This window comes from Oryx dammah, unplaced genomic scaffold, assembly GCF_014754425.2.
Source record: "Oryx dammah isolate SB20612 unplaced genomic scaffold, SCBI_Odam_1.1 HiC_scaffold_11210, whole genome shotgun sequence".
Taxonomy (NCBI): domain Eukaryota; kingdom Metazoa; phylum Chordata; class Mammalia; order Artiodactyla; family Bovidae; genus Oryx; species Oryx dammah.
In genome coordinates, this window is record NW_024080603.1 from 3,938,612 (window position 1) to 3,947,248 (window position 8,637).

At 44.0% G+C, this 8,637-nt stretch overlaps 1 pseudogene; it reads right to left on the reverse strand.

The window, feature by feature from the left end:
• Positions 1 to 265: 265 nt before the first annotated feature.
• LOC120860928 lies at positions 266 to 2,022 on the reverse strand (annotated as a pseudogene).
• Positions 2,023 to 8,637: the final 6,615 nt, after the last annotated feature.

The window sequence follows — 8,637 nt, forward strand, 5'->3', positions numbered from 1 at the left end:
AAAAGGAGTTGATTTTACTATCCTGGTTTTACTATCCAGAGCACTCTCCTTCCAAGGTTCATTCTAGAGGATCCTGTTCAGTGGAGGGGAACTATCAGTTACGGATCACAATTTTGATTCCTTCACATTTACCTACAAATTCCCCTTTAGTCCTTACAACAAAAGGACTAAAATATATATATTTTTTTGAGGAAGCAGAGGCATTTATTCCCTCCTGCCTCCCCCGTGGGAAGCCAGGGTCCACCAGGCGAGCACTCCTGGGTGCTCAATGTCTGCCAATATCTGCCTGCAAGTCTTGGCAGTAGCTCCAGGGTAGCCTGTAGTAGACTCGGGTCTTCTCCACGGCCCTGGCTGCCAGCAGCACTGCCCACATAGACGCATAGTGGCCTTGGCCAGGGCTGTGTTCCACTGTGACCGTGGCCCGGGAGAAGGCTGCCAGCAGCCAGACCATGACTCCAGCGGGACTCTGGCCCAGAGGCCCAGCCTGCAGCTGGAAGGACACGGGTTGCCAGAGGCCCTGGCACAGCCCCAGTGTATCTGTGAGCAGCTGCTCTCCGTAGCCACTGCCCAGCACTTCCTCGGGCCAGCCTGGTGCCACTGTCACATGGGGGAACACCTCGGCCACAGCTGTAAACAACTCCCTGCCAGTCACGGAGCCAGGGACCATAAAACTCCTGTGGGAGACTGTGGCCCCAACTCCCACAGGCCTAGACAGGTGGCCAAGGGCGCACAGCGTGGCCAGCGTGGCCAGGGATGGCTGCAGGGTGGTGGGCTCTGTTACGTGCAAACGCGGGCCCCAGCGTCCAGGGCGTATGGCCAGCTGCTGCAGGCAGGACTCAAGCATCAGGGCATGGCCATCTGGGGCGTGGACGATGGGCACGGGATCCCCAGCCGCAGGCTCCTGAAGGCCCACGTCCAGCAGGATCATGCCTTCTCAGTCTGGGAGCCACACTGTTGCTGTGCTTCCATTGCCCTGGATGTCAGGAACCAGTCACTCCACTCTCAGACCCTCATCTCCAGGGTTTTGGAGAGCAGGGATCAGGCTGCCCCTGGTGTAGTACCTTTGCTTCCGTGAGGTATGGCAAGCTGCTTGAATTGATACAGGAGAGGCTCAAAGAAGTCACAGCAGACTTGGTGGGTGGCGGTGTTGTCCTGGATCCACTGTCGCGGGATCTGAGGCGGACTGCCGCATTGTCAGGCTGTACCTGTCAGATTGGCCCAGCAGCCAGCTGAAGTGGGGCCGGGTGGCCCTGGCCATGACAAGCCACATGGAGAAGGTCACCTTCCGTGGCGCTGCTCCCACCAGCTCCTGCATCTTCTCCACCGTGGTCTGGGTGTATGTCCCATTTGGGAACAAGGGCAGGTAGATGGTAGTCCAGCCTGGAGACAGGGTTGTCTCAAGATACTTGCCCTGGACCAAGGCCAGGAACTGTGTGGCCTCTATTGGTCTCAATTGACCTCTATTGGTTTGACCATGTTGGGACCCCTCAGGATGTTGGCATTGATCCACACAGGCCTTCAAACTTTCCCCTCCTCTGTCAGCCGCCGCAGGAGGTCCAGGGCGGGGCCCAGAGCCTTGATGCTCTCGAAGTCTAGTTTGATGCCCTTCTCGGAAGAGGCCAGCACAGCCTCCAGCCGCTGCTCTCAGGTGTTGTCACTGTAGATGGCTGGGGGGTGCACCGTGATGGGGACCCCTGTCTCGTCGACTGTGTCACACCCTTCTGTTGTGACATCTGATTCCAGAATCATGACGCTGCTGCTGAGGGCAGCCTTCATCTGCTCTTTGCTGTTGGCAGCGTGGTACCAGGTGACCAGCAGGCCGTCCCTTTGGCTGATCTGACCCAGACTTAGCAGGCAGCCCAGCATGTCTGCGTCAGAGCAGCAGATCCCATCCTGTTCATAGCCTGGCGGGACGGTGCGCTTCTGCAGTGAGAAGCCCAGGATCATTGCAATAGCAAACACTAGAACCGTACTGACACTGCTAACAATGGCCCACCTCCAGCACCCCTTCTTGTTGGCCATGGTGACACTCTGAGGGGAATACCCCTCAAAGGGCAGAGTCTCCTGAGGCTCTGAGAGCTGGGATCCAGAGCAACTAAAATACATTTTAACCCCATTTCATAGATAGTGATATGCAAGATAAGAGAGACTAACCAAACTGTAAAATCTCTTAAGTAGAAGGGCAAAAATGTGTAATGAGCTTTCACCTGAAAACCATTTATCTTATCTTTTGCATCAACATAGGCTTCCCAGGTGGTTCGAGTGGTAAAGAATCTGCCTCACACTGCAGGAGATGCAGGTTCCATCCCCGAGTCAAGAAGATCCCCTGGAGGAGGAAATGGCCACCCACTCCAGTATTCTTGCCTGGGAAATTCCATGGACAGAGGAGATTGGTGGGCTACAGTCCATGCAGTGGCAAACAAGTCAGACATGACTTAGCAACTAAACAACAACAACAGTGCTAATAAAAAAAGAAAAGAAAAGAATTCCATTGGCAATAATATCAAGAAGATTAAATGCTTAGGACTAGATTTAACAAAAAAGCATAAGACCCATATACTATATTTAAGTCAAATCATTATGTTGGACATCTTAAACTTACACAATGCTGCATATCACTTATATCTCAGTGAAGCTGGAAGAAAAAACTATAAAATATTGCTAAGAGAAATTAAAGAAGATTAAAATAAGAGGAGAGACATTTCATACTCATGGATTAGAAGACTTACTCTTCTTAAATGGCAGTTCTTCCCCAAATTGATCAATAGATTCAGTGCAAGTGAACCAAAATCCCAGCCACCTTTTTGCAGAAATTGACAATCTGATCCTAAAACTCATTTAAAAATTCAAAAGACCCAGAACAGAATTGCTTCAAACAATTTTGAAAAAAAAAAAAAAAAAGTTGGACTTACAGTTATCAATTTCAAAATAAATTCTAAATCTACAGAAATTAAGACAGTGTACTGGCATAAATATAGATATATGGGACTTCCCTGGTGGTTCAGTGATTGACAACAATCTGCCTGTCAATGCAGGGGACATGGCTTTAATACCTGGTCCAAGAAGATTCCACATGGAATCTATATGTAACTAAGCCTGCGAGCCACAACTTCTAAAGTCCTCACCCTAGAGGCCCATGCTCCACAAAAAAAGCCACTGCAATGAGAAGCCCACACCCCACAACTAGAGAGTAGCCTCGCTCGCCACAACTATAGAAAACTGGTGGGTAGCAAGAAAGACCTGGAACAGCCAAATAAAAAATTTTTAATGGATATATAAATCAATGGAACAGAATTGAGAGTCCAAAAATAAACTCTTAACATTTACGGTCAGCTGATTTTCAAAAAAGGTGCCAGAATAACTTAATGGGGAAAGAATATTAGTTTCAACAAGTGCTGCTGGAACAATTGGATATTAACAAGTGAAAAAGATGAATTTAGGTCCTCACTTCACACCATTCATTAAAAAAATAGCTCAAAATGAATTAAAGATCTAAATGTAAGAGCCAAAACTATGAAATTTTTACAAGAAACCAGGAGTAAACCCTCATGACCTTGGGTTAGTCGAAAAGTCCTTAGATATCACACAAAAGCAACAATCCATAAAAGCAAAATTTGATAAACTGCTTAAACTGGAATCCTTGTTCACTGTTGGTGGGAATGTAAACTGATATTGCCATTATGGAAAACACTATAGCAGTTCCTCAAAAACTTAAAACTAGTGTGCTACATGACACAGCAACCCCACTTCTGGGTATATATCCAGAAGAATGGAAAGCAGAGTCCTCAAGAGATACTTGTACGCCCATGTTCCCAGCAGCACACACGCAGGTGTCCACCAGTGAGTGAACAGATAAGCACAATGTAGTATATACATGCAATGGAATATGATTTCTGAAAGGAAGGCCCAGGAGCTGCTGAGCTATGGTTCTGGCTCAGCCTCCCACAAGACTACAGTCAGGACTCCAGGCAGGCTATGGTCCTCTGCAGAGTGTACAGGACGGGAGCACCCCCTTCCAGGCTGAGAGGACCCCCTTCCAGGACCGGAGGACCCCCTCCCAGCAGGGCCCCTTCACAGCTGGGTTCCACAGAGCAAACAACCCAGGACAGAGCGGTTGAAGCTATACTGTGACCCAGTCTTGGAAGTCAAATACCATCACTTCTGGCACATTCTATTCATCAGCAGCAAGTCAGGTAGTACAACCTACACTTAAGGGTAGGGGAATAAGACTCTACATTTTGAAGGAGGAAGATTAAAGAATTTGTACCCAGATTTTAAAACCACCACAGAAGTCAGATTTACTGAGTGAGCACCATTTCTGTAGAGTATAGAGGGGTAATGCAGTAAATGGCAAGGCCTTCTGACTTAGAATAGTCAAAAGTTCAAGCAGTATAGAATAAATATGGAGCAGAAAATCCAACTGATTTTTAAAGTGGATCATTATCCAGAAGTGCTGAGAGCTGATACGATGTTGAGAATGACATTAATCTGCTGGAATGATAAGGAAATCTTTGGAAAATGAAAACCAAATGGTATCAGGTTGAAAGAGAACATTCAGTTCAGTTCAGTCACTCAGTAGTGTCTGACTCTTTGTGACCCCATGGACTACATGCCAGGATTCCCTGTCCATCATCAACTCCCGGAGTGTGCGCAAACTCATGTCCGTCGAGTCATTGATGCCATCCAACCATCTCATCCTCTGTCATCCTCTTCTCCTTTTGCATTTCAATCTCTCCCAGCAACAGGTCTTTTCTAATAAGTTGACTCTGCGTCAGGTGGCCAAAGTATTGGAGTTTCAGCTTCAGCATCAGTCCTTCCAATGAATATGCAGGACTGAATTCCTTTAGGATGGACTTGTTGGATCTCCTTGCAGTCCAAGGGACTCTCAAGAGTCTTCTCCAACACCACAGATCAAAAGCATCAATTCTTTGGTGCTCAGCTTTCTTTATAGTCCAATTCTCACATCCATACATGACTACTTGGAATAGAAAATTATAACCTAAAATATTCAGAGGAAACAACTGAAGCAAATGTGGACAGCAACTTGAAGGTTCTCCAACCTCAGAGATGGCAGATACAGGGAAATAGGAATGAGACTTTGCAGAGGCAACTACTAAAATAATCTTCCCCAGATTTTGCAAAGCAACTAGCAGTAGAGACCTCTGCTTCCAGTAAGGGCAGTGAGTGTAAGTAACTGAGCCACAGAGGCAGGGCTCTGCAGTGCCTATGGTAGTAATGTGGTCGTCCCTGGTCCCAGAAGACTGGACACTAATATCAGCCATCCAGGCTGGTTTCCATAGCGTAGAGGTTATCATATCTGCCTCACTATTATGTCCAGCAGCAAATTCAAACTCTCCTGAAATTCCTGGCAACAAGATAAGATACACAGATCTAGCACTCACATGTGGACTAACAGGGAACTTCAAAAATCAAAATGAACACCTAACCCAAGAATTACAAAACATTTGAGAAACATTCTAACATCAAAACTGATAAACACTACATCTCACAAAAGACAGACATTAACACTTAAGGAAACAGAACGAATAGAGCAAACAGAACAAGACATGTCTCTTCTCTCCGCTAACTGAAGGTGAAGAGACTGGCTCTGAATGTCCTATAGCTAGCTATACCTGAGCCTCAGCCAGGAACTTCACTAGCCAGGAATTTGCCTCTCTTTTACTCTGATTCTATTGTGACAATCTCCCTTATGGCAAAGGATGACTAAGGGTTTAGTCATCTAAATGGAAAAACAGTTACATACTGGATAGAAACACACGGCTTTAAATATCAAAATATTTTCCCAGCATACCAAACAAAGACTGTGTTATGTACACTACAACGTTAATGTAACAAATGGTAGAATTCAAGATGAAAAGCACTAAAAGGGACAAACAGTAATATTTCATATCAATACAAGAACAATTAACAAAGAACAAAGTAGCACTGAATTTTTATTTATCTCACATTAGACCTTGTAAAAATATAAAACAAAATCTAATAGAAACATTAGACTTCTGAGCTACGATGATAAATTTTCTCTTTCAATACCTAATGCAACAAGCAATAAATGGTATACACACACAAACACACATACACACTTTTACACACACTCCATCAACACTGGCCAAATAAGATTGGTGGCCAAGAAAATAACCAGAATTGTCTGCAGCAAATAGAGAAGTCCAACTTAGCTGAGCTCCTACTTTCAACCTCATCTCTCAGCAGCCTTACTGATGAATTAATAAGATCCTGAAAATTCTTGCTAATGCCATCAAACCTGGAATGATCCAACCTGAGTAAGAATCCTTATCTTTTGCCCCTTCTGACTAAGAAGTAGTACATACACGTCCTAGAGTTATCAATGGGACTGACTCTAAAACAAAAGGGAAAATTTCAGAACTACCCACTAAACTGGGAAAATGTCCCAGAGAAGAGAAAATTCAAGTGGACGATAAACTTTGCAAAGATTGTTTTAAAGACCACTGACCAAAGACCTTCAGAAACATGTGCTGCACTGTGGTTAGTTGCTCAGTCATGTCCAACTCTCTGAGACCCCATGGACTATAGCCCGCCAGGCTCCTCTGTCCATGGGGATTCTCCAGGCAAGAATACTAGAGTGGGCTGCCACCATGCCCTCCTCCAGGGAATCTTCCCAACCCAGGGATCGAACCCAGGCCTCCCACATTGCAGGTGGATTGTTTACCATCATATCCATAGTTAAAAACAAGAAAAGGTTTCTTTACCTTGCTGCCTCAAGGGAGAAAGTTCTCCAGAGGAACTATAGGCCTCAACAAGAGGATTGGAAGGGGCTTCTCACAGAACTTGCACTTGTGCTGGGTTATTCCAGAAAAGTTAAAGAAGTGGAGACCAGTTACAGATTGAAGGTTGTCAAGAAACTGGGGCAATTTAGTAGCTGGATAGATTCATAATTTTTATCTAGTAAGTAGCATTAAAGCAAGGCTAAAGTTGTTGTTGGTAAAAGAGCAGCTGTCACTCAAGCTAGGCAGAGTGGGGGGATGTTTTATTGTTTCTATGGTTGCAAAGTGGTCTTGTCTCTCTCGTTCCAGATATGTCAGAGTGGCCTTGTGTACAGCTTATTTAGATTCTAGAAAGTATTATGTAAGTTCCTTTGGGAACACCATGGCCTAGATGCTAACTGCCAGTGAGGAAGATTTACACTCTCTCAAGATGATAAACCTCACTAACAATAAAGGAAATGCAAATTACAGCAACACCTTTTTTTCACACATCAGATTTTCAAAACTAGAAAGCAGTAACACTCAGTTTTAAGGGAAATGTATGGAAATAAGTTTTCTCACTAGATATAGTATGGCTAGTTAATTTTTTGAAAATTATTATTGTGGAGAATTTCAAACATATAAAAAAGAACATCATGATGTAATAAACTCCCATTATACCAGCTTCAACAACTATCAAGTCACAACCACTCTTATTTCATCCATCCTTTCATTCACTTCTCTCCCTCCAGCAATTTTCTGAAGTATTTCATCCATAAATATTTCATTTTGTGTCCATACCATTATCAAATCTAAAAAATAACAAAAATTACTCAATTTAATGAAATACCTAGTCAGTGTTTGAATTTCCAATTGTCTTACAAATGTCATACTTACTTTCATAGTTTGTGTGAATTGAGATCCAAATAAGGTCCAGACACAGCTTTTTATTTATTTATTTATATTTAACTTTGTTTATTTTAATTGGAGGCTAATTACTTTACAATATTGTAGTGGTTTTGCCATACATCAACATGAATCCACCACAGGTGTACACGTGTTCCCCATCCTGAACCCCCCTCCTACCTCCCTCCCCGTACCATCCCTCTGGTTCATCCCAGTGCACCAGCCCCAAGCATCCTGTATCCTGCATCTAACCTGGACTGGTGATTCATTTTTTATATGATATTATACATGTTTCAATGCCATTCTCCCAAATCATCCCACCCTCTCCCTCTCCCACAGAGTCCAAAAGACTGTTCTATACATCTGGGTCTCTTTTGCTGTCTCACATACAGGGTTATCATTACCATCTTTCTAAATTTCATATATATGCGTTAGTATACCGTATTGGTGTTTTTCTTTCTGGCTTATTTCACTCTGTATAATTGGCTCCAGTTTCATCCACCTCATTAGAACTGACTCAAATGTATTCTTTTTAATGGCTGAGTAATATTCCATTGTGTATATGTACCACAGCTTTCTTATCCATTCATCTGCTGATGGACATCTAGGTTGCTTCCATGTCCTGGCTATTATAAACAGTGTTGCGATGAACATTGGGGTACACATGTCTCTTTCAATTCTGGTTTCCTCGGTGTGTATGCCCAGCAGTGGGATTGCTGGGTCATAAGGCAGTTTCATTTCCAGTTTTTTAAGGAATCTCCACACTGTTCTCCATAGTGGCTGTACTAGTTTGCATTCCCACCAACAGTGCAAGAGGGTGCCCTTATCTCCACACCCTCTCCAGCATTTATTGCTTGTAGACTTTTGGATCGCAGCCATTCTGACTGGTGTGAAATGGTACCTCATTGTAGTTTTAATTTGCATTTCTCTGATAATGAGTGATGTTGAGCATCTTTTCATGTGTTTGTTAGCCATCTGGATGTCTTCTTTG